At 41.1% G+C, this 25811-nt stretch overlaps 1 protein-coding gene and 1 long non-coding RNA gene across 2 annotated transcripts in view; both read right to left on the bottom strand.

Annotated features, from left to right (window-relative positions):
- adarb2 (adenosine deaminase RNA specific B2 (inactive)) overlaps positions 1-25811 on the bottom strand; it is a 228622-nt gene that overhangs the window by 116784 nt on the left and 86027 nt on the right. The window lies entirely within an intron of this gene.
- LOC146701243 (uncharacterized) lies at positions 8332-9648 on the bottom strand. Its single transcript, XR_014922368.1, has 3 exons — positions 9394-9648; positions 9058-9275; positions 8332-8924 (listed from the first exon to the last, which is right to left on the bottom strand). It is a non-coding gene; the product is annotated as an uncharacterized LOC146701243 (long non-coding RNA).

The raw sequence follows: 25811 nt of genomic DNA, 5'->3' as shown, positions 1-25811 counted from the left end.
GCTGCAGCTTTATTATGACTGCTTTTGCACATATTTGAGGATGTCATTGGGGCAGTTTGAACTCTTGTTGGCAGAGTTGGGACAACATCTTAGGAGGCACAGAAATCACCTCAGAGAGATTATTAACCTGGAGCAGCATCTAACTGTGTCTCTGAGGTAAAGTAGTACTGTTTTACTATTTCCATTTCAGTATACATTCAGTACCAGTGCACGTTTTCAGCTACAACACACTAGTGGAAAAAACAAGTTCACATTCATCCAGCGATCGTTGTGAACAGCCTTGAAAATGATTCAAATATTGGCACAAATTTTACACATCTGTTTAAAGACCTTTAGATACTAAACTATATATTTTTTGCATTGATGCTTTAAGCTTGAATGACGCTACATTTCAAAAACATTCTGCTGCCTTACGTTGGTTTATTTTATTTGCTTGTGTGGTTCAACTGACCTATACCTTCACTGAAAATATATCTTCATGTACCTGACTTTTACTTCTGCAGCTATTACTCATTATTATTGTCCACAGATGGACCTCCTTGACACCAAGCAAGGTTGCTAGGAGACCGTGACTCCAAAGCCTCTAATAAAATTAAAAAAAAGAAGGTATTTTTGTGCATGAGAAGTCATCAAACTCGCATTTCTTTCTCCCCTGAAATGTCTACTGTGAAACACCTCTGTGATTTCCACGTTCTTTAAAAAGTGGAAATCTGCTATTTCTGGGAGATGCCGCACATTTAATCATTCCAAGACTGTGCTTGTTTTGTGACTACTAGAAAGAGACTGGCAATAATTCTGCCTCGTGTAACCAGCTTTAAGCGGTTTTCCCAAAAGAAAAAGCCAGGGAATGTGTAAGTCCTCAACAGAGTAAATAATGGGATCAGAGATGTTATCCGCTCTCTGTGTAGGCAAAGCATTTCGCTTCTGGTCCATGACCCAAAACAGACAAGCCCATGAAATGGAACACCAGCTTAGTATTGCTGCAGTAGACTCTGATGGGTGGAAACAAATGGAGTTTTGCACTGCTACCCAACATAGCTTTGCATGATACAGTGTGCACCAAATCCTCCCTGACAGTAATACAAGCCTTTGTCTGTTTACATCCACACAGCAACAGGGATCAAAGAGAGGAGAGTGCTGTATCCTCCCAGCCTGTACTTGCATCTATGCATCGTTTTAGTCACATTTTGCCTTCATCCCTCGATATAAGCATAGCTGACCTTTTGCTACAACCTGTCCCCCATCAGTGATTATTCAATATTTAATGTCTTATAATTCTGAAGCGCTTTTATTTTTATGACTCTGTCATTTTTAAATTGACATTTTACAGTCTCACTCTAATCTTTATGTTATGTGCTTTTTTTATGCCTTGTACGTTCTGTTGCTAATGTTTTCTTATCTTTTATATAGTTATACTATTTATAACTACTCTAACTATTTAATGTTACATTCTGCAACATTGTTTTTTGTTTGCTTGTTTTCTGGTGTTCCACTAACTTGATGTGCGTTATGATGGATGCTTTTAGTGTTTGTGCAGTTCTCTAGCTAAGCAGAGAGAAGGCCTGTAGTATTTTAACAAAAACAGAGGCGTGTAGAACTCTGAAAGTTAGAGTTTTACTCAGTTTCAATCCACTGCAAACACGTTCTTTACATATCAAGACTTGCGTGCCTTCTCCCAGCACGGGGCAGATCTATGGCACGAACATGAAAAAGAGCAGAAACACTGCAGCGTGTTCCACGTCCTTCTTTTAAAAAAGGAAAACAGCAGTTAAAAAATCTTACCCACCCCATTTGCAGCTCTGCAGGGCTCTTTATTGAATTTGAAGAATCGTAAACCTCTGCAACAGAAGCAACTAGTACATAACATTCAGGTGTTTCTGTTCATCTTTAATTCCAAGTGGGCATATGGTGGACAGCTAGTAAGTATGCTGACTTTTCCGGAAGTGTGCAGGTCTGGCCTTGGGCTGTTACTCATCAGTAACACTATAATATGTCCATCTGATAGAAAACATTTTCCAATAACTCCTGGACTTCATTTGGATCAAGTGAAACCAGCAGCCACCAGAGACTAACTGCAACATTTTAGTGTATGTCTGAAATCCAAACTCCAGTAAACCTGCCATCAGGATGGAGGAACAAATAAAAAACCTTTACATCAGCTCCCAGGAACAGCAGTAGGATGGCTGCTGTTTCCTCCTAAGTGGCCAAACTGCTGCATGAACCACGTGATGAACACCAACCCTGTGTATAATCACTGGAAATGGAGCAGAATGTGTGAAATAGCTTTAGTAGAATAATATTTGGAAGGTTTAGAAAAGCCCTGTGATTATTGTATTTCATCTCACCCATGAGGAAGAAGCCAACAGAACATCTGATGGGGATCTTAGTGGCATATTCTCCCCACAGGCTCACCTGCAAAGCATGGAGCTGCTTTACAGCCCCAATTACCAGTTACCTCGTGGGTGAATACCTTACCAGTTGAGGAACGCAACTGAGGAACTCTTACTTGTTTTTGATTTGAGCAGCTCCTGGAATTGTTTTAAAGGTTTAAAAAAACTGAACTGGTTGTAGGCTGTATTTGTGTTAGCTGTAGTTAAAGGTTATGGATGGAAAACATTTTAAAATGAGAATCAGTAACTCAGAATCAAGTCTGAGATTTGTGATCAGTATTGATGCCTTTGCTCTCCCTCTGCCTGCCTCCACCCTGTGCGCCCTGCTTCTGTAAGCTTCTCCACCTGGCTGCCTGTCGCCCTGCCTGTCAGACCGACTATCTGCCTATCAATCTGTGAGTGTGTCCACCTGCGCGTGGTGATAAGGAGCCGTGGGTGTCTGTAGCCCTGACACCAGCTGATTTATGCCGGCCTCTTTCCCTTTAGGGGGCCGATTTGTGAGAAAATCCCCAACGACTCATGCTGACTTTGTGTGCATAAATGTGTATCTGTTTGTCCGCCTGTTTGTATGTGCCGGTGTGTTCTGTGCCAGCCTCGTCTGTCAAAACAAAGATGACAGGGAGCTGTAACTCTGTTATTGCCATATTTCAACTGCAGTAAATCAGTCAAAGCTGATTTCATATGCGAGTTGCCCTTTGATGAAGAAAATGGGCCTACAGGAAACGTACTTGTTTACAGAAACACGCTGGAGTGTCTTCCACCCAATAGAAAGGCAAAATCAATAAGCAATAAAAGAAAATGAGTAGGAGCGCAGCGTATTGCTAACTCGACTTAAAAATTGATGACTTCCATTCTGTTTGATTTGGAGTTAAAAATTCATGTGAGAAGCATCCTGAAATATCTTTCCCAGTGTGCGAGAGGGAGCATCTTTCGATTTATAAATATATATATATATATATATATATATGTTTATCAATTTAGACGAGTCTAGTCAAGCTTTATTCCTTTGCTCCAAATCAAACCTAAAAATACCATGTAGATAAAAAACATCCATTTTCTTTCACCTGTTTATTTAAGGTTGCATCACAAGGGGAACACCTGGACAAGTCACCAGTCTACCACAGGGCTAACACAGAGCCACAGACAACCATTTAAACCTACACCCAATTTTTGAGTTACCTATTAACACTGTATGCCTTTGGAAGTCGGAGAACCCATGCAGCCACACACAGAACATGTGCACAGAAAGGCCAAAGCTGGCCAGTGGATTCAAAAGCAGGATGTTGTTGCTGTGAGGCAACAGTGCTAACCCCCTCGCTATAGCACTACCCCATTTACATAAACACAAATCAAATTAAAACTTGTGAACCTGGCAACCTTGCTCATCTCGTGCACCACCATACTGAGATACAGCCGGACAAACTTGCATTATATCGGCTCAAAGCTGGACACACCTAGCTTAAAAAAGCTTCCTCCTAAGTCAATGCAAGCTAATAGCTCAGTCCTACTATTAAATGTAGGACAGCAACTTGCTTGCTGCCTGGTGATTTACACATTTTGCGACCTCTGCAGCTTGCGGTGACTAAATGGTTGCTCAGAGCTTGGAGGTTTCCCACAGTCTCTTCTGATCGCAAAGTGATAGCACAACCTTTCTGCAAACCGGCTGCCAGCTGATTGTATTCTGGTTACTTTCCTATAAAACAGGAAGGTTGCTGAGAGCAAATGTAATAGTTTCTCAGAATTTCCCTTTAATGTGAATTTTCATCTATGTAGACAGCAACAGTATATTCAACAACTGTTCAAAACTGATTGTGTTATTATCACAAACAGATTGCATCAAATTGCCAGCGTCACCTCATTCAGTTGCAGAGTGATATCAGACTGATATCAGACTGACTCCATCTATGGCAGGTTTTAGTGACAGTGTTGGTTTGCTGGACAATTATATTTTACTGCAAAAAATAACTGAAGTGAGAAAACTGTATCTTATTGGATGAAACAGATACTAACACAGTTTAACTTTCAAGACATTGTTTGCTGTTGAAATAGGTGGCAAATAGCAATAAATGTCCTTGCAATACCTAGCATATCACAAAATGTTAAAAATCGCAGTAATATCATATGATGGGGTATCTGTTGAGTCCCACCTCTAATGTATACATACTTATTAGTTGTGCAAAACAGACTTAACACTCACAACTGCTTTTTAGAAACAAAAACAGAACAAAACACAGTGACAGTAATCAATGCAGAGTCCACAAACCAATGTGTAACATCGCTGTAGCTAGGTCCATCTTTTAAATACAGTTTATAACATGTAGTGATGTTCCACTGTTTTTAATCTGACCCGGTACCTTTAGAGTTAAAGCTTATTAAGCATCACTTTAATGGAATTTAAGATCTTATATTTACAAAATGTAAAAGTCTCATGTCAGATTGCCAAACAGCCCAAAAATCAAACATGCACACCTGGTAGCTGAAGCAATTTACCTTATCCCAGCATGATCAGTCCATTATTCTAAGATATATAAATACCTTCAAAGCCTCGGCTCTGACAGCAAAGATAGCAACGGCAGTGTTCTCCTTTCTGAATGTCAACTGACGAGCCGTGCTAGGGTCAAGGCAGGTCAGCCCTGGCTGTCACCGTGTGATCACTGGTGTGTATCCGTCTGTCATTTATCACAGGGTGACTGTCATGTAAGTGGGTTTGCTCCCATTTTTCAAAAGCTCTCAAAAAAGCTTCCCAAAAATCCCGAGCACCGACGGTTCTGGACCGACTTGGATCAACCGTGCTAACAGGGACGCTCGAATCTTCTCGAATAGACAGCCCTGCTGGGTGGCTTTCACAGTCTGCCTCTGCAATATGCTCAATACTATTATCACTGCTACATCTGTTCTTTTCTTTTTAAAGTTTCGTCTCCATGTTTGCGGCAAGCAGACGCCTGGAATGAGACGGGAGGAGGCGTAGAGAGTCAGAATGAAACAACATGTCTGTATGCTGCACTGGCTCCAGTACAACTTCGCCGATAGAATGTATATTCAACACTCCCAGAGCCTGTTTGCTGAGATAATTAAATTCTCAAAAGATGCAAGGAGACGCAACACGTAAATTAATTTGAGCTGCAGCAACAGACAGGATTTATGCCGCTTTGGCGGGAGCGCTCACTTCCAGAACAAATAAATGGGATGTTTTTGAAATTAATTACTGTTCCAGTGCGCCATTAAAGAGTATCAGTTATCAGATGACTTTGAAATACACACTTGGCTCTTTTGATGTGTTAATGATGACAAAGTAAATCATCTTCCCTGCCATGGACCGGTTGAAAAGACAGGCAGGGAGAATGAAGAGAGAGGGAAAAAAAAACGAAAAGGCATCAATGCAAAAAACCAACAACTAAAGAATAAAGAAGATTTGTAGAGAAATTAATGGCAGAAGTCCAAACTCCTAAGTTTGATATAACACAGAGTAATAACATATATCAAACCTTTTCATCTGAGGGGAGCAGCCTTTATAATTTAGGCACTAACACAATCCTGTTCCTGTTTTATTCCCCACTCACCGTCCCTGAGAAGGTTTCAAGAGGAGGTTCATTTCCTGCCTCAGGCTTCTTTAGTCTACTCTAGAAATACAAACTTCATTCTATTCAAATGCGTCAAAATGTAGGCCAGAATTACAGCAGATATGACTGATTGTGTTATAAAGTAGGGCTGGATTTAATAGCCTGGCTCTTAATCCATGTCAAGGAAGGCAGAAAAGGCCCATTTGACATGGGCTAACTTCCCTCTGTAATTAGAAAACCTCATTAAGTTCATTAAGTCATTTCTTGTGTTGGGGGATTTGTTTTACATGCGCCGCCAACAGACTCAGCAGCTAGTAGAATGTAGGCGAAAAGGGCAGAAGGACGTAAACACAGACTTTTGGATGTTACAGTAAAAGCTCAAAATCTATTTACTTAAAAACAACAACATTTAGATGGTCATAGATTCCTTTAAAGTGACCATTTTCTTCACTTCGAAAGGGCCTTGGACACATAACAATCCAACAACTAAACAGAAGGGAGATGGTGCCACCCTTTCGATGCGGAAGGATATCAGCGTGACACATTTCTGAAAGGTTCTTTGTCTTTTCTATTTATTGAAGGCCTTGAGCACACAGAGGGGAGGGGAATACCTGGTGCGGCCTCAAGGAGCGACACGGTAACAGATGACTAGACGCCGCTGCCAGAGGCCCTCTGTTTTTTGTCTTTTTTTCGCCCAGTTTTTTGCTCCCGGACCCAATGATTCCAATTTGGGTGTCAGTGAGAGCAGCAATTCATCATTGGCTGGATTACTTAGTGGGCTGAGAGCAGAGGGTTATTCATCTCTGTGGCTGACACCCACCCGGCCGGAGAGACGCCGTGCTGCCAGCACTACCACTCCCGCTGATGCAGTCAGAGCAAAACCAAGTCCTGGAGACTGACTCACATGCACACAAACCCATTTCCTGAAGCAGCTGCAAGTGTGCAGTGCCATAGGTTAGTGGTCATACTTGAGAAAGTGAAGTTGTAACAGCACACTGCAATGAGCAAGGTCACATTAACATCACCATTCAGGGCCAGGTTCTTTTTTTTTATTTTTTAAATTCAATTTAAAGAAATCGTTGCCTCACCTACATTGGGGCCCTACACGGGCTCCCGAGGGCTCAGCAGCCCCGAGTGCACGCACCCGTGCCACATGCTGCTGGCTGAAAAACGGGCAGCACGGTGGTGCGGTAATTAGCACTGTTGCCTCACAGCAGGAAGGTCCTGAGTTTGATTCCAACATCAGCCCGGGGTGCAATTTGCATGTTCTCCCCATGTTTGTGTGGGTTCTCTCTGGGTACTCCAGCTTCCTCCCACAATCCAAAAACATCCAGTTAGTGGGATCAGATTCCCTGGGTAGCTGGGATAAGCTTGAGCCCCCCCTGCGACCCTCACATAGTATGAGTAGAAGAGGATAGATGGAAAGAAATAGTGGCGCATATTAGTAAATATGACTATTTACAACTGCTGGTTCGACTGAATGAACATATGTGTGAGTAGTAACAAACAGTAAAGTTTAAATAGCACAAAAGATCAAAGACTGATAAAATGCTCAAGTTAAATATGGACAAAAGTACTGGACCACCTGGGCCACATCATGCTCACAGGACCTGCTCGGCAGTAGAAAGCACTGCTATGAAGCTCTCAGCACACACAGCCTCTGCTGATGTTAATGTGAGAGGAGTCTGAACTCTGATTGAGGTTATGTACTTGGTGAACCCGCTCTGTACGGGGTGTGAGCCACTGTGGTTCCTAAACACTCGCACTTTACAATCACACTTACAGCTGATTGTGGAATATCTAGGACACTGCACTGGAATTCAGTGAGCTGTCTATGAAGCTTGGAAGGAAAAGCGTCTGCATGTCTTTAGACTATGATGACCTGGAAGACTGAGAACCTTCACAGACAATTCAGTGAGCTCTTTAGAACCAGCCGTTCTTTCACAACCACTTGTAAAGGCAGAGTGCACGGCGAGGAGCTGGATTTTATACACAATGGGACTGAAAACACCCAAATTTAAACATTAAGAGCTACAAACAAATACTTTTGTCCATATAGTGTATTTAGTAATAGCAACCAGATGAGATGCCAGAACGTTAATGCTACCAATCTTTAAAAAAAAACTGATGCATGAACATTTTAGCACTTAGTTAACTTTTGAAAAAACTTTACCCTCAATTTTTTTTCTACACACAGACCATAGTATTAGTTGTTATTTTGACAATTTTGAATCATTATCAATTTGCTTTTTATCTGATATCATATCCCACATGAAATCAGCCACATTCAAACTGATGAATTCCCTCTGACAGATGTTTCAGCATTTTAATGAGTTGTAATGGCTGTGCCATTTTCTCAAAATGCCCTTTTAAGTGAAAAAAAAAAATCCTGATACAACTGTTCTTTGTTTTATAAACTCACATTTTCCCCACATTTTTTTAAAAGAAGTCACATTTTGGATCTTTAAACGTCACAAAAACTGCCCTCAAGGTAACCGCAAACGTCCTTTCAGCAGCTAATAAGAGAGCGAGCTCTGCAGTACACATTTTAGACCAAATCGCAGCTTTTGACAAAGCAGATCACACTATTTAAGTTAGCCTTGAAACGTGTTGACATCAAGGATGCTACTTTTGTTCGTTTTTCTCTCCTTTACTTTTAAAATCTCTCTTAAAACAACACTATTTAGTTCCTACCCGTTTTAGCTCACATTGCCTGAGATGTAATACGAGGTTCAAAATCCTAGTTACTGTTATTTTATCAGTGATATTTATCAACTGTTAGAGACAAAAAATTCCAATCAAGGCAACAGCTCTGAATCAGAAATCTAATTATTCAGACCAACAAAACACATCAATGAGAGTTCGCTCGGTCTCTTATTAAGCTGAAGCCTGTTGCAAAAGAGAAGGGAAGGAAAACAAGTCTCTTTGGCAGCCATCTTGAATCGAATCTGAGCAGTTGCTTTGAAGCCTCTGTCTAAATGAAGAAGACAGAGGCCATTAGTAAAAGTTCAACAGTAACTGGGACATAAAAACTGAATATACTGCTTCTGCAGTCAAATGAAGTAAAAACTCTTCACAGCTTTGGGAAAAATCAGCAATTCACTTACCAAACATGTGCTGAGTTTCACAACATGACAGCTTCTGAAACAGTTGTGCATATGTCAGTGCAACAACATGACAGGTTATTGTGTTTCCAATTTTGGGTGTTGATTGGTTCTTAGGGGGAAAAGGGGGAGAAGCAGGACCACCACTATCTTTATCTTCACACATTTCTCCTCTAGATCTCCATTCAGGAGTCAGGAAGCAAAGTCTCTCACATTCCAACCTGGAAAAAGTTGTTCATGCATTTATTTCCTCAACTCCCACCTTTTATTAGCATTAGCAAAAAAGTCAACGCCTCACTAAACTTAGCCAGTTCACAACGCAGCTGCTCAGCTTCTTACTGGTTTCAGCAGACGGTCTCACATCGCCCAAATCCCGGCTTCCCTCCACTGGCTCCCTGTATGATTTAAAATTGATTTTAAGATTCTACTGATCGCTTTAAAAGCATGTTGGGGTTTGGCCCCAAGCTACATAGCAGAAATGTTGCCCCCTAATGAGCCAGTTCAAAGGCTCAGATCCTCAGGTGGGGCTGTTCCAAAGCCGAGGCTTAAATCTAAAGGTGATCATGCTTTTGCCATCAGGGACCCTTGGCTCTGGAGCGACCTGCCTGAGGAGATAAGGCAGAATCCGTGACTTCCTTCAAATCACTTCTGAAAGCACATTTTTATATACTTATTTTTATCTGATGTGGTCTCTTATTTATTCTTTCATATATTACTGTCTATATCCTTTCATTGCGAAGTCCTTAGCAAGGTGTTTTTAAAGTGATGTATAAATAAAGCTTATTATTGTGAGAGTGGAATCCACCTTCTATTCTAAACAGCAAAGGAGCAAATATGTTAAAATGTGGAACTAACATAAATAAACCAACATGTTTTTGATGCAATGGATTTGCATTTAAAATGAATCTAAATTAAGTTAAAATAATATAATTTTTACAAAATAAAGTACAAAAAATATGCATTTGTCTGTAACTATACAGAGAACCCTTACTTCACTCGCTCACACACACAAACACGCTCATAAACACCCCCTGCCAGGCCTAAACACCACCATGCGCTGATAAGATAGAGCAACCGCTAGCTTCCCTGCAGGTGAAAAACAAGGTGGGCATCCACACACTGAGCCTCACACGGCTGCATTTACAATGCACCTCTGTGGCATCAACATAAATCTGCAGCGTGTGCTCGTCCAGGATACGCATGATTTACAGGCCGGGAACGAGTGTCAAAGCCTATATTCATTTTTAGGGGCCAACAATGGAATGAAAAGCATATGCACAGGGGGAATAAAAGGGTTAGTTCAAAATGGTAAATGGAGCACCACGAGGTGAAATGGAACATTTCTCCATCACGTAGCGGCACACTTTCACTTTGGCCAGGAGTTAGATAACAAAGGAAAAGCACAAAAGGCAAAGGGCACTTTCTCTTTGAGCCATTCAAAAAATGAGTGTGTGTATGGGCCTCCGTACAAAAGACCTTTTTTTCTTCTACTTGCCTTGTTTTGTTTCTTTTTATTGCATTTTTCTTTCCTGTGACACCATGCACAGAGACACAAAAGCACAAAAGTGTTTCCTCCGGCTTCATTTAGATGCTTTTTTTTCCCACCGCAGGGCCAACAAAGCTGCCTATGTCACCAAACCTGCCCTGTGAGCAGCGTAGTCAATAAGCTGCATTACAGCTCGGGGAAATGGACTTCAGAGTCGTGGCCAGCCATCTGAAATGCCACAACTAAATTATCAGTTATCACTGAGGAAGGAGAGAGAGACACACACACACACGGATGGATAAAAGAGAGATTCCATCTATAGTCCGCTTATTCTTGTGAGCTGCATCAAAAGGAAAAGTAATTAAGTCGTCTGAGGATGTTATTGGAAACGAGAATTCTGTCAGTGAGGCTGCGGGCTTGTGATGCCTGCAGCTTATCCAGCATATGTGTGTGTTTGTGCGTGTGTGTGTATATGCATGCGAGTACTTCTGTGACTCACGCGCCGCCGTGCAGTGGAAGATGAGACCTCTGTTGTGCGTTTGTAACAAGCGCAGCCAGCCGCTCCTCATTAACCTTTTGGGAGATAAGCCTGTTTTAAGTCCATGTTTGAACAGCCTGTGTGAAGTATCTCCCACTGATACGTGGCTAGCCAACCACCCAAACCGTCCTTCCCTCCTCCCCCTTTCCCATTCAATATTCCTCTTCCTTCACCTCTGCCAGATTACCAGAATTAAATTTCAATTTTAATCACAGGCCTGCAAATCTCCATAAATCTAGCACCTGAGCCACCCTTAATTACGGAACAAGCATTCTGCCGTGGCCCGCTAACAAGGTTAAAAGGTGCAAAGTGTGTGTAATGGGAAGCAGAGGAACTCACTGAGCAATTGTTAACACCGTGTTAGCTACTCTACTTCTTTGTCTCTTGCCGTGTTCCCTTTCTGTTTTCCCAGCTAGCGAAATACACAGAGCACCTTGTTAGAGGCGCTAGGCTAGAAGTAATGTAATTTAGCTAAGTGGTGAATGCGGAGGTGCCAGATGCGCGCTTTGCAGTGGATAGTGTCGGCAGTGGTGATGGAGCAGGAATACAGAGGCAAAGCTGTTACATTATCTGCTGCTCGCTCGAGTGCTGGAGACAGGATCAGATAATTGGCATAGAGGTGGAGTCTGCTTTCTTGGGGGACTTTTTTTTCTTTTCTGTCAGCATCCAAAACAGCCTAAAAGTAACTCGGAAAGAATTCCAACAAGGATGTTTAATCTACTTTCTTTTGCATAAAAAACCCCCCAAAACAACCCAAATGTCATTCCATGTAGGAGCGTGGAAAATCTAAGCTGCAGCTAGATTTTCTATCTGGAGTACAATTAAAAAGGAGTTCCTTTGATCTTCTAGTAAATTATCATCTTAAAGTTGTAATCCATGAAAGTTTAACAAAACCGAGCACAAATACATATTAAAGCCGTTCAGCATTGTTACAAGCAGGGTCCACCATTTCTGCAAATTATTAAATATTAGGAAGAAAACTTTGATCAGTTTGACGTTTGAGCAATCAAAGTCCACACAGCTCTGTTTCCTCTAGTTTCAGAATGAAGTGCTGTTACAAAATGTTCAATTCAAAAAGCACAGCACAGCTTTGTCCTCTGAAGGGACTTGCATGATTTCCAGATCTACAGTTTAGGCTTCGCCTCCTGACTTTTGATGTACGAGTCGATGGGATGAGTTTCAGCCTATCGAGGAAATAATCACCGAGTCTGCGCCGTCATAAAGCAAAACTCCCGTGCAATCAAGTCTTTGTTTTGCAATTTGTAAGCCGTGGGCGGTGAATTAAAGCGGGACAATGTAACGCATTCCATAATACAATTATGCGTGAGAGGACTGCATGTAGGAATGGTGAAAAGGGTTTTGTGACTGGATTTCATGAGTGCGAAAAGCGACTTTAATTAAGCAGTGGTGCATAATAGGAGTCTTTGAGCTTTCCACTGTGTGAAATTGTATGCCAATTAGATAATCATCTGTGAAAACATTGGACATGAAAGACAATGCCATGATAACAGTATGATTATACACACATGCAACTCTGCAGTAATTATACGTAGTATTCATTTTGTGCAAAGTCTGTGTGATTATTATATTATCATTGCACAAAAAGTGCTCCCCGTCGCCCACGCCGCGTCCCAGCACAGGGTATAAAAACGACCATTAAATCTGCTCTCTGTTTAGTGTATTGTTAATATGCCTTCCGCTGTCTGACAAATAAATAAATAAATGGAAATGGCAAGAAAGAGACTAATTTACACAAGTTTCATCTTGACAGCTGGCCAGCTAATACTGCATAGCCGCCTTGTTTTGTTTACACATTGGCTTGATTTTGATCACTGGTCTGCTTAGCTTTCCAGATGTCTCGCCCACATGTGTGTCTGCCATTTTCGCATGGAGAGTCCACGGTCATCCTCAAACACGCTTCACATTGCAGATGACTCCGAGCACCTGTCTGTCTGAAAGCTACATTTGAGCACATATGTATTATTTTTAACACACAAGCAAAGCGTGTGTAGTTTTGTGTGCGAGCTGTCAGCTTGCAGAGGGGGATGGTGGGAGCGGGCGTGGGCAGCTGTTCTCCCTCACCTCCCATGCTACTGCTTTAACATATGGCTAACCTTTTGGAGATAGCGCTCCTGTTTACTCTCCTGGTCTGCGCTGATAACGTCCCAAATTGTTACTCCAAACCGACGTCACACTCAGCTTTTAGAAAACGTGAAATCGTTACTACGCTCGGGCTTGAGGGAGAAAGCAAACAAAGGGGGAACAAAAAGAAAGGAAAAGAAACCTGATATGAATTTTTCATGCATTTTGGTTGAAAATCCACAGAGAGGCAGATTTTTGTTTTGGTCACTGAGAAATTAAGTGTCAATATCTTATCTGAGTCGAACAAATATAAACTTAATAAACGATAAGAAAATATTTATTCAAATACTTTATTTGAACAAATACCAAGAAATCTGTATTGATTTATAAAGCTCAAAAAAGTGTCATATATTGATGCCGCAATCATCTGGTAACCACGGTAACAAGTATGGCTGCATGAGTGTAGCCACACAGCAACAACTTCTTGTCACAGTAAAATTCAAGATTTACTTTCTACCTTTTTGTCACATTACTTTATGGCTGTAGTGGCACACGGCATTTACAGTACCTACAGAGGCAGAAAATCAATGAGTCATCAAATCAATGGTGTGCTGGTGTGTATAACAGGTATTTGGATATGTAGGTGAGGAAGCAGGGACCAGCAACCAAACTTCAACCAGCAGAAGGATGCCGCATTTGGCGCAGGGAGCGATGCTAGTTGCATCACTAGTTAGCTAAAATAACTTGTTTAGTTGTGTATTATTAACATTACATGTGTTGGGACTTTTGGTGCGCATCTACTTAAAACTTTCTTCTTCAATAAAGTTGATTTTTGACTGAATTGTTAAAAAAAATCACACATTATGCAAATTTCTACATAATATTACATGATCGAATGAAGATTGTCAAGGAGGTAGCAATACAAAGTTAACAGACAGCTGTGAACTGTTTTCCCCTTTAGTGTGGGCGAGGCTCTCTGTGAGCACTAATATAAGTTGGATAAAAATAGGTAAGTACCACAGTTACTAAGGCTAATCCTGCTAGCACACTACAGGTAACAACGGATGAGCTACCAACAATTCTGCTTCAAGCAGAGTAAATACGAGATGAGTTCTGAAAGCAGCTGTATGGATAATAAACTAAATGTCCACTATGCAACGGTTCAGGGTGAATACAGTCTGAACTATGAAATCTCCACCATCAGGCCGGGGTATTTCTGTGAGGAGTTTGCATGTTCTCCTCATGTTTGCGTCGGTTCTCCAAGGTACTCCGGTGTCCTCCCACAGTCCAAAGAAATGCAGTTAGTGGAGTTAGGTGAACTGATAACTCAAAATTGCCCATAGGTGTGAATGTGAGTGTGAATGGTTGTCTGTGTCTCTATGTGTTAGCCCTGCGACAGACTGGCGACCTGTCCAGGGTGTACCCCGCCTCCCACCCTAAGACAGCTGGGATAGGCTCCAGCCCTCCACCCCATGACCCTGAATTGGATAAGCGGAAGAGAATGGATGGATTTTCTAAATTTGGCATTTCTGTGCAATTTATTGCATTTTTGGGGGTTAGGAAAAAAAAATCACATTGATAATGTAGAGGTCTAAAAATGCAAATATGTTACATTTGACAATCAAACCCTAACATCTCACCCCAACCGGTCGCAGCAGATGGCCCCGCCCCTCCCTGAGCCTGGTTCTGCTGGAGGTTTCTTCCTGTTAAAAGGGATTTTTTTCTTCCCACTGTCACCAAGGTGCTTGCTCATAGGGGGTCATATGATTGCTGGGTTTTTCTCTGTATGTATTATTGTAGGGTCTACCTTACAATAAAAAGTGCCATGAAGGGACTGCTGTTATGATTTGGTGCTGTATAAAAAAACTGAATTGAATTGAATGTTGTAAACCAGATCTGGCTGAATTTAAGTCTCAGTGAAAAAAGCTAATATTGATCGTTTTCATAATTGACAGAGTGAAAGAAAATTAGGATTTATCAACAGGTGATTGGATTTAAAACACACACGCTTTGCTCATTTGAGTTATTAGATCAGCAACAAGGGGAAATTTAAAAAACAGTTACATACAGCATCTCTGTGGAAAGTTGTCTTTATTAGCATCGTTTTGTTGTTGTTGTTTTTTTCACCGTGAACGCTCGTAAAACTGAACCGTAATCCAGTAACTGTCTGCTGTGACGAAGCTTCTTTGGAGTTACATACATCGCTAATGCCGAGGGACTCTTGCCTCTCTGCCTCCTAACAATGTTAAATGAATGGTCCACTTAGAATTAATGACTTCCTCACTGTGGACAAATTTGATTGTGTTACGTTAAAGACCAATCCTCAGCGAGAGGCAGGCCAGCGCTTAAGCAGAGCTACGATCGGTTCTGCTGCTGTTTGAGACCTTTATTGACGGAGCCACGCACACACACTCACACACACACACACACACACACACACACACACACACACACACACACACACACACACTGAAATCAACACCTTCCCTCTGCTTCACAGTCAGGCAGGGGCAGCAAATCGTACGACTCCCCAGACAATATTATCTCATACGCACAGACAAATTACCTCTTTGTTTTAAGGACATGAGTATTCCTCAAAAAGAAAAAAAACACACTCACACATTATGAAAATCCCTCCATAAATAGGAAGAAGAAAGCACTCAAAGGGAAGCCAAAGTGGCACTTATGGATACTGTTAACGCTTTGCTCAGGCAAAAGAAATTTTCCTATTAAATGGGTCTCTCTCTCTCCCTCCCTCACTCTCGCTGGCTCGCCGCAGAACAGATCAAATGAAGGTTACGCTGTCCTCTCTCATGGCCTACATCCTGATGCCAGAGCTAATTGCATAATTTGTTTCAGAATTAACGGCTAATAGCGGTCTCTTCTAGGCTCAGCCAGTCCCCTCCCTCCCACTCCTGAAGACCTTCTATGACTCTGTGGTGGCTTCTGCTATCTTTTATGGTGTGGTCTGCTGGGGCGGCAGCATCTCTGCTGGGGACAGGAAGAGACTGAACAGGGTGATCCGAAGGGCCAGCTCTGTTCTAGGATGCCCTCTGGACCCAGTGGAGGTGGTGAGTGACAGGAGAACGGCGGCTAAGCTGTCATCCCTGTTGGACAACGTCTCCCACCCCATGCAGCAGACTGTGACAGCACTGAGCAGCTCCTTCAGTGGGAGACTGCAGCACCCACGGTGTGGGACGGAGAGATTTCGCAGGTCTTTCCTCCCCACTGCTGTCAGACTCCACAACAAAGACTTTAACTGAACAAACACACACATCCACACATGTGCAATAACACTAAGTGCAATAATCCTTTCTGGCATCGTTGTATTTTTACTCAGTTGTATATAGCATTCGTATTCTATTTTTATCTTATTGTATATTTTTATTCTATTTTATTCTACTGTATATAGTATATTATTTTATTCTATTCTGTACAGTTGTGTACTGTATTTATTCTTATTGTATTCTAATTTTTGCGTCATAACTTTTGCACTGTCCACTTCCTGCTGTGACAAAACAAATTTCCCACGTGTGGGACTAATAAAGGTTATCTTATCTTATCTTATCTTACATACTCACTATTTTTTGTTTCATCCCATTATATCTGCATTTGCAGAAGCTTTAGACAATATAGCAAAAAAAAGACACAAAAAACCCCACGCTGGTGTAACTTACACTCACTCCAAGAAGGCAATGTGGTAATGAATTAGAAGCTAATTCTCTTACATGCCGCTCCTTGTCTTTTGAATCTGAGCAAGCTGTTAAAATCTACAGAGGAAACCCAAAACAAGTGGTGAACTAGAGAGAGAGAAAAAAGAGTTAAGTAAGGAAAAGCACACGAATTCCCTGCGTCATGTTGATATTGTGCTCATTCCGATCAGCTGACGTTAGTAACCACAGAGGGACCTGCAGGAGACAACCCCGAGTCTTCATGCGAGTGCGCAGAGGTTGTAAGACTGGGGATGCGAGAAGTCTCAAGAGAGAGACAGACGAGCTGCTCCAAAGGTGGCCACTATTAACTCAACGCACCCCACCCCTCCCCTCGCACCAGGCAATAACCTTCTCTCCTCTTCGTGTAATAACCAGCCTGAATTTCAAACTCAAACAAACAGGAAGGGGAGCGAGCGAGGAGGAAGTGGATGCAGGAGACAGACACAAAGAGAGGGGAGGGGGGCTGCAAAATAAAGAGACTCTGGATTCAATCAATGCTGTGATCCAGCTGTCAGTCACTGGCTATATTAACCTGCAGTTGTGGAGGGTGTGAATGTTTTGCCCTGGACACAACAGCAAAACCACAGCGCCCAGTAGGCCCGCCATGCGAACATGAAAATGAGCTTGGCAGGAAGTGAGGCAAAACTCTCCGCTCGGGCTGTGGTCAAGCGATCACGGCAAAAACAAACATTTCTCTGAGAAGTTCAATCAATAAATATGTGAGGTTTTTTTCTCCTCTGTTGGCACCTTTTATACAAAAACAAACACGTCCACGTCACTGAAAGGCTACAACGTGACCTCTTCGCATTTTTCAAATTAAAGGTCACTCCAAGCTAAAAGCTCAGCGACGCTGCGGCTGGCGTCGAATTACTTCGCTCGCCTCCGTCTGTCTCCGAGAAATTTGATTGCTAAGTCAAAAGGGTGGCTGTGGTGAAAATGTTAGTGTTTTCTGCTAATCATGTGACTTGACCCGGATAGCCAGTGATCTGTATCTGGCTCTCCCCGCGTTCTCCGTGTACTACAGCTTGCAAAAAGAGCCCCAGGCAACGAAATCTTAATTAAGGTCCTTCTCAGTGCACAACCTTCAGACAACTTCGCCAAAACAAAGGCTACAAAATAATACAGAAATGCTTTTTTCCCCCTCCCCCCCTTTTTTGTCTCTGTCTTTACCATTTAGGAAATAGCAGCCACTCATTTAAAACTCTTCGCCTGCATGTGGAATTTGATTGTAACCTCAGGTTGCCTTTTCTATTATGGTGGGGAATAATGTTACAACACAGTGAACCAGTTTTTAAATTGAAATTTGACAGCTCCACAAAGCAGGCATGTGGGGAAAAAAAGAAAAAAAAATGGGGAGGGGGGAGGACACACACACTCAATATTGCATATTCACAGAACGCCTCTCGCTCCTTTTCCTTCCTCTGCTTTTCATGTGAAAAGGACTATTGTTGCACCTTTCCCGCTGTGGAATGCAGTCTTAATCTTTTTTTCCCCCTTCACCTGCTTCATCTCGTGTCACTAATATTATAACAGCTAATATATAAAATTATATACAGTATGAACAATATAAAAAGACTTGGTGAGGTGACTGGGCTCTGTGCTTATCTTATAACCATAGTTTGAGGACTTTGGGGGGGATGGAGGGAGGAGGTGGACGCATTGTACACAGTAATAAAGAAGAAATAATATAAGAACTGATATTACATTTATTACAACAGAGAAATGAGTTTTCACAGTGCTGCCTTAATCAGGACGCAGCTGTGCAGTATTTTCCTTTTAGCTGACTTCTGCATCCAGAAAAATTCAAGCATAAACATTCAGCAGCGATATTAATATTTAGGATGACTGCCGTGTCATTTTATGGTAAAAATGATGAACAGTAAGAATATCTTAAATTCTCTAAGGTATCTATCAGTGTCTCGGTTGATGACGATTTTAAAAAAAATATAAAAACTACTTTTAGCTGCTCTCTTGTCACAAGGGGGCGCCACAGCGAGTAGCCCCCACATGCTTGATTTGGCAGTTTTTACATTGGATGACCGACCTGATGTAACCTTAAAGGCAATGTGTGTTTCCATATATTTTGTTTATATATATATATTTCTACATTCTGTCACCTGTTTAATTTACCCAGTTGTTAAGAGATGACGTATTAACCCTGCTTCCGGGTCCAAACTACTCTTCATTTATTAAAGCTGTTTGTGTTTTTAACATGTTTTAATGCTTTGTATCTTGAACAAGCCCCTAAAAACAGTCAGTGATCACTGTTGGTCTCTCTCCGTTTTTATTATCGCTATTCATCGGCAGCATTTTTTAAAGCTCAGTTTTTAAAACCTTACGATGTAACTACAGCCCAGCCCATGCAGCAGTAAATTAATGACTAACCTTGTATTGTGGATGGATTATGTCAGTTGTTCTCCTGACTGAAGTTTGGTCCATTTACAGCATTCTGCCATGCGATTGCATTGGTCCCTAACCATCGGGAACCCTCACGTTAACTTTTATCGCGTGGAAACAAGTTAGCGTTCATCCTCCAGCTTCACTGTGTTTATATTATGCTAACATAGCTGTGTAGCGAGCCACCATGTAACATCATTCGATAGCCCAACTTTAGTAACCCTACACATGTCACTGCTTTTAGTGTTCTGTCTTCATTTATGTTGGAAGTCATAACAGAGCTGTACATTTTAATGTTTTAGAAATCCCTCATGGAACATGGTGTATCATATTTAGGTGGAAACTAGCGAGCTAACTCCCTGCTAACTTCCAACCACTAAACTTAATAAATTCTGTTTTCATGGATGCCTGGATGTTAAACGTAATTGTTACGCCTGGTAGAGCAACAACGCTGATCATTTTATTACAGATGAAAGAATTTAGACTGTTTGTAAGTCTCTCTGCCACAGTGTTCGTTTGACTTTGGGACCTAAAGCAGAGTTTGGACCCGGAAACGGCTGATGACGTCAAACTTAAAGACCAGATTTAAAGTGTCCTTGAACAGAAAGATCTGAAACCATAGAACACAGCCGTCCGGCTATAACAAAGCTATTTATGATGCAAATGTCATATGACATAGTTTTAAAATGATGGCTCGGAGGTGAAGTAGTTTCTTTTTGCTAAATGTCTTTTCCCTCCTCTCTTCTACTTCTTTATCTCTGGTGTGAAGGACTAAGACGTGAGAAGAAGAGTCAAGCATGTGCAACTGGGAAAGACTGCAATGACCAAAGGGGTGAGACTGCACTGGCAAAAGACATGGCTGACGAATGAGTGACATCACAGGGGCTATGGTAACAAAAAGCTGAGCTTAGCTATCAATTAATTTCAGCTGTAAAAGTATTACAGTAATTAAAACTGTTTAATATTAATATAAAGGATTTTGACTGATGTTTAATATGTGGACTAAATAAAATCATTTGTTTATTGACTGTCTTATCTGTTGGATTTTTTTCTCTAATGTCATTATGGAAAGATGAGAAGCGATGGAACAAATTCTCCCATTGGTTTTCCAACGACAACTGGGCAGGAAAGTTAGAGTGATTATATGTTTTACAATAGCAGGTTTTAAGAGGGTAATTATTGCAAAGACACTGGTCAAATCTGGTCAGGCTTAGCTCTAGTAACAAGTCTGTCAGACCACCACCCCACTTGCACTAAGCTACAGTACGTTACACGGGAATCATCCAGTTGTAACTCCTCAGCAGCGGGTGTGCCGATCAGCATCTGCTACTGGATGTGTGTGTCTGGTGTGTGCGTCACAATTCTTTCACTTGCAAGCATTGCCCCCTGTAAGCCCCCCACAGCCAGAGCAATATCAGCTCCACCAGAGACAGCATGTGACCTAGCTTTACTCATCTCAGCTAAACCCATCTCTGCCACACACACATGGAAATGTACATGCACTTGCACACCTACACAGGCATATGAATGTACTATATACTGGGGGGGGGGGGAGCATAAAGGAGAGAGCGTAATAACAATCTTACCTGCTTCACCGAGTCAGCAGCAGCAAAGACAAAGAGAGAGAAGAGAAACAAAAGAAGTTGACATGAATGGCAGCATGAAAAAAACTATGCTTTATGAGACACTGTTGTGATAGATTAAAACAGGTTATAAGTCCATGAAAAGAACAGATAACATTACCAGCAGGAAATTACTTTGAATACATATAAGTAGCTGTGGGCTTTATAAGCATATTCGTGTGTCATTAACCACTGGCCAATTAACATACTGATATGTGTATATAGCCTTTATCTTGTGTCAGTGATACTGTCAGAATTGCTTTTGACAAATTAAGAGCAAAACTAGAGCCTCCTTTTAATTACATTTTAGATTTTTTTTTAGATTTTTACTTCAAAGCTAGTGTGCTGTTAGCTAAGAAGTGAGGCTGGAATTGAAAACAGCTGTCCAAACTACAAGCACATTTAAAACTCAGTACTTTAGACACAATACCTCACTAACATACACAAATTGCACTTAATTAATTAATGTAAAACACTAAAGTTTTGAGTGTATACATATTGGAAAGATTTCCTTGCTCAGAGCTGTGCTAATATTAGCTTAGAGGCTGTAATACGGCTAACCCTGGATATGCTGAAGCACCTGGAAATGGTCAAACAGTAATCTGTCATGTAAATGTTAAAACTAAATGTTCAGTTTTTGTATGTTTGTCGTATGTTTCCAAACAAGCTTTATACGATGATTCCAAAGGTATTTATTTTTATTCTGTTGGCAGAGCCAAGCTAGCAAAGCTAAAGTTAAGCTAAGTTGATGCTATAGGTTCATAGTTACTGTTCAGACATGGATGGCTTTCTTTTTCTTGTCTGACTTAGAGCAAAGCAGCACATGATATTTAACAACTAGTCCTCTGTATGCAATTATACTAATGCTTCGAATGCATGCTCTTCATACAGTACGTTCATTATTGATGATAATGATCTTGCATTAGTATGCTTATATGATGCTAATGAGCCTTCAAAGGTTTCATTATGCTTCATTACAGGATCTTTTGACATAGACAAACTAATGAAAACTGCAGAGGTTACACTCTCCTCACATCTCTATGACCATTACAGTCAACACAACACTGTTTTATGCCTGGTATACACATGCTCCAAAACAAATATCTATACCCTAAAAAGCAAGCACTAGAAAAGGGAGAATAGATCTAAGATGTTAGGAAAACATAGGCATGCTGATTGGCTTTTTAGAGCAGGCAAAAGCGGGAGATTTCAATCAAGATTTCTGACAGTCTATTAGGATTGGCATAGGTTATCATTACCTTGTGTGTCGGCATCCTAATGCATGTTTTCCTTATCAACGTTTAGCACATTGATAACGCCAGAGAACAGCAAAATGTCATTCTCTGGCTAAAAGTAGGCCTATATGTCTCTGGCAAACAATGTGGCTGTCTATGAAATAATGAGGTTTATCTCATGGAGACCCAGTGGCTGAAGGCTGCGGTCATTTCATGATTTTTCTTGCTGTAAACATCCCTGTACCTGTCAAACTTCGATACTTGGGAGAAACGCTAAAGGTAAAGTAAGGTCTGTCAGGCAACCTCTAAACAACCCTGAGCATCCCTGGATATCAAGGACAGTTGTACGATTGTAGCCAATAAAATGTGTTAATCTTTTCTTTTTAAATTGCTTCTTTGTTACTATTAACTTGTCCAACTACCACAAACTGCAACTGCCAACGGTTAAACCCCACAGGGCTCTTGTTGAGGCTTTTAAGAACCTTTAAATTATCTTTTTTACATTTTGATACTTGGTCAACTGGGACTTAAATATTTAAACTTAAAAAACAAACTATTATCATTCATCATCATAATTAACATTTAGTTCACTCATCAAGCAGTAATCTTATAGAACCATGCCAGAGGCTTTATGAAGCTATAAAAGCATGCAAGTATTTGTACAGTGAATATCAAGTTCAAACTCTTAGTTATGCTAAAAGATTTTATGCTAAACAAACTAAATTACCGGAAAAATTTAAAGATCTGCTGTGCTTTCTTTTACTAAAATCAATTACAGATTTCATAGCAGGTGCGGGTTGAGCAGAAAACCATAAGAAGACATTCACAGAACGTTGGATTGATGAAATAAGCTTTGGTACATTCAAAGTCTGTTATATACCGTATGTACACGGCGATCCACGGCTAATACTGCATGAGCTTTATAAACTTAAGGTATGAACCAGTTCTTATACTAGTTGAGGTGAGGAAGAGAGTGGAAGAGAGTTATTTGAGACACGAATGGCTTTTTTAAATGTCTTCTAAAAAGTTTGTTTCTTTTGGTCCATGGCTATTTCTGCATTTGCATTGGGAGACGGTGCACAGTGGATACGGTCAATTCAGGACTTTTTTAAAACTTGAACTTGATTTTTTAGTCCTTTATGAATTAAACATAAACACACCTAAAGTAAAAAAATAATTCAGGTGATTACCATGAAAAATTGCCATTAATTTTGTGTATCAAAAGCGACATGACACTGAATTGGCTAAAAATCGACTGCCACTTAAAGCACAAAGTCTGTCATATATCTACAGACGTTCTCTTCACAATGCTAACCTAACCTGAAACTTTTAATATCCAGTTATGACATGTCTCCCAAGCCTTCCAGCCTCTGGGTGAAAAGAGCTACTTAGCATTCAACCTCACAAAGGACGGTACTCAAGGAACATAAGCCAGCAGAATAAGAGATGACAAGATACTAGACTCAGAGATGATCTAAAGATGCAGACCTAAAGATATGCAAATAAAGATAAGAGGGAAACAGGAGGGACTGACACACAGACAAATTGAGAGAAGGCAAGAACATGCCACAAGGCACTGACAGACAAAGGTTTCTTAGCTAAAAACACACGCACACACGCACAAGCAGAAGTGTGCACTGCAAAGATGAACAGCCTTCTCTAATGCTTGCCATACAGATCATACAGCCCTGGCCAGATGTGGTTTACATCTGTAGTAACATTGCAGCCTTGGACCTCACTTGTTTGGTGATAGATGTGGTACCGCAGGCCAAGAATGAGATTTTCCCCCATTCCTACACATCAATTAATTAAAACTATAACAAGGTTTCTCAAACTCTGATATAAAAATCTATGCCACCATCTGTGAAACAAACCTGACACGAGAACCAATGAATGACCAAAGTAATCAAAAGCTTTTTAGAAAATCAGGATTAAAATGAAACTATGCTATTAGTGCAGAATATGACATGTTTTGTTGGCACTGGTGGGGTTTATAATGAATGTGGAGACTTAAAGTGAGGAGATGAATAAACATGTTACCTTACCAGAAGAGAAATAATATTCATTATTATACACAGTCCTCTATTTTTAGTGCCCAAAAGGGAGTTGGACAATAATAATAATAAATTTAATAAAGTAAATAAAATGCTATTCATAATACTCCGACTGCCTAAACTGTAGAAGCAAATGAGACACCAAATCTGTCTTCCTGCTTTGAGTTTTATGTTTAGCAAGCAGTCCACCAAGCTGGCATGAAGCGACTGGCTTTTTTCCACTTCCTTCAACAAGTCCTGTGTTGCTTTTGCAGAATGTTGTGGGTCACTATCCGACTGTACTGGGAAGCGCTGCTCAGTCAACTTGACTACATGTGAGCAGAAAGTATCTCTATACAGTTCTTCTAGGACATCACCAACAAATGCTACTGACCCTGTGCGACTGGAAACAATGCATACTTATCCATCACACTGCTTTACGGATGATGATATAAGCGTTTGGGTTTCAGATAGGAGCTGTTCTAAACTTACTCCAGTCTTGAGCTTAGTTTCATCTGTCCAAAGTTTTTCCTTAATCATGGAAAGGATCCCACAATCATCCACCAGTGCCGTCCTTTATGTACATAAGGGCCTTTTTAAGTTACTGACCTTAACCATGTTTCTTTTTCCCCCACTCCAAAAGTTCCTGCTAACTCACTGATAGATGACCTAAGGATGACCCATTCAACTTACACTAAAAGCTCCTTTGACCACATGTTCACACAGCAACAGCTTCCCAGTAATGCAACATTTATCTCGACCCTCTCCAATTAAAGCTGAAATTCTGTATTTGAAGCCCATATTCATCGTCCAATAGAAACTTCAATATATTTTGGTGCACACCTAAAATAACAAAAATTGTGTCACCGTCCAAAAATATATGGACCTAATTGTGTGTTGTCAAAAAGAACAGTTATGCTATTGTCCTCATTCTGCTGACATAGTTGCCAGCTTATTTCTGTGGTGAAATTGGAGCTCCTGGAATCCGTACTAAGAGTCAGATACATAGACCGCTGCCACGCAGATGTTGCAGCGTTGCAGTACATAACTCTCTCATGATTTGATTGGCAGGCCAAGCCAGATAGCGACACAGTGCTATAATTACTGATGGCGAGGCTGCACGCGCAAAACAAACACAAGTCGACACAGAAATCTACACTGAGCCGAGCTGCGCCATTCATCTCGACAGAGGCAACATCCTCAGAGTTGTGCTAACATCATTCAATCATTGAGGTAATTGATGTATTTTTTTCCAGCTACAAGCAAGCTCGGGGGAAGGAGCTTTTGTCAGTGAGCTTTCTTTCGTCTTCACGGTTGCTTTTTCCTCTCACCACCTGCCACATGTTGCTCCGGCAGACAATCGACTGCACAGACGAGCGGGAGGAAAGCGAACGGAGAAAAGTAAGAGACACACAGATAGGGAACGACTGAAGGCAGAGGAACTCGGAGTAAGTAAGTGAGGGATGAGGAAGACAAGAGAAAGAGTAAATAATACACCTCCACTCAGAGAAAAACATGAGGGTGAATATGTGACAGAGTCATGCTGGCATCCATCCATCCACCACTGTGAGGCTGACACCATCACGCATGTTAAGCAATTAAGACCTACCTCTGGTAGAAGGGCCATAAATCATCAGCGGACATATAAAAC

The sequence above is a fragment of the Copadichromis virginalis genome, linkage group LG9, assembly GCF_057382275.1.
Source record: "Copadichromis virginalis isolate Kocher_CV1m ecotype Utaka linkage group LG9, C_Virginalis_male_GT1.1, whole genome shotgun sequence".
Classification (NCBI taxonomy): domain Eukaryota; kingdom Metazoa; phylum Chordata; class Actinopteri; order Cichliformes; family Cichlidae; genus Copadichromis; species Copadichromis virginalis.
Note: the sequence above shows the minus strand (reverse complement) of the source record. Positions and strands in the feature narration are given on the sequence as shown.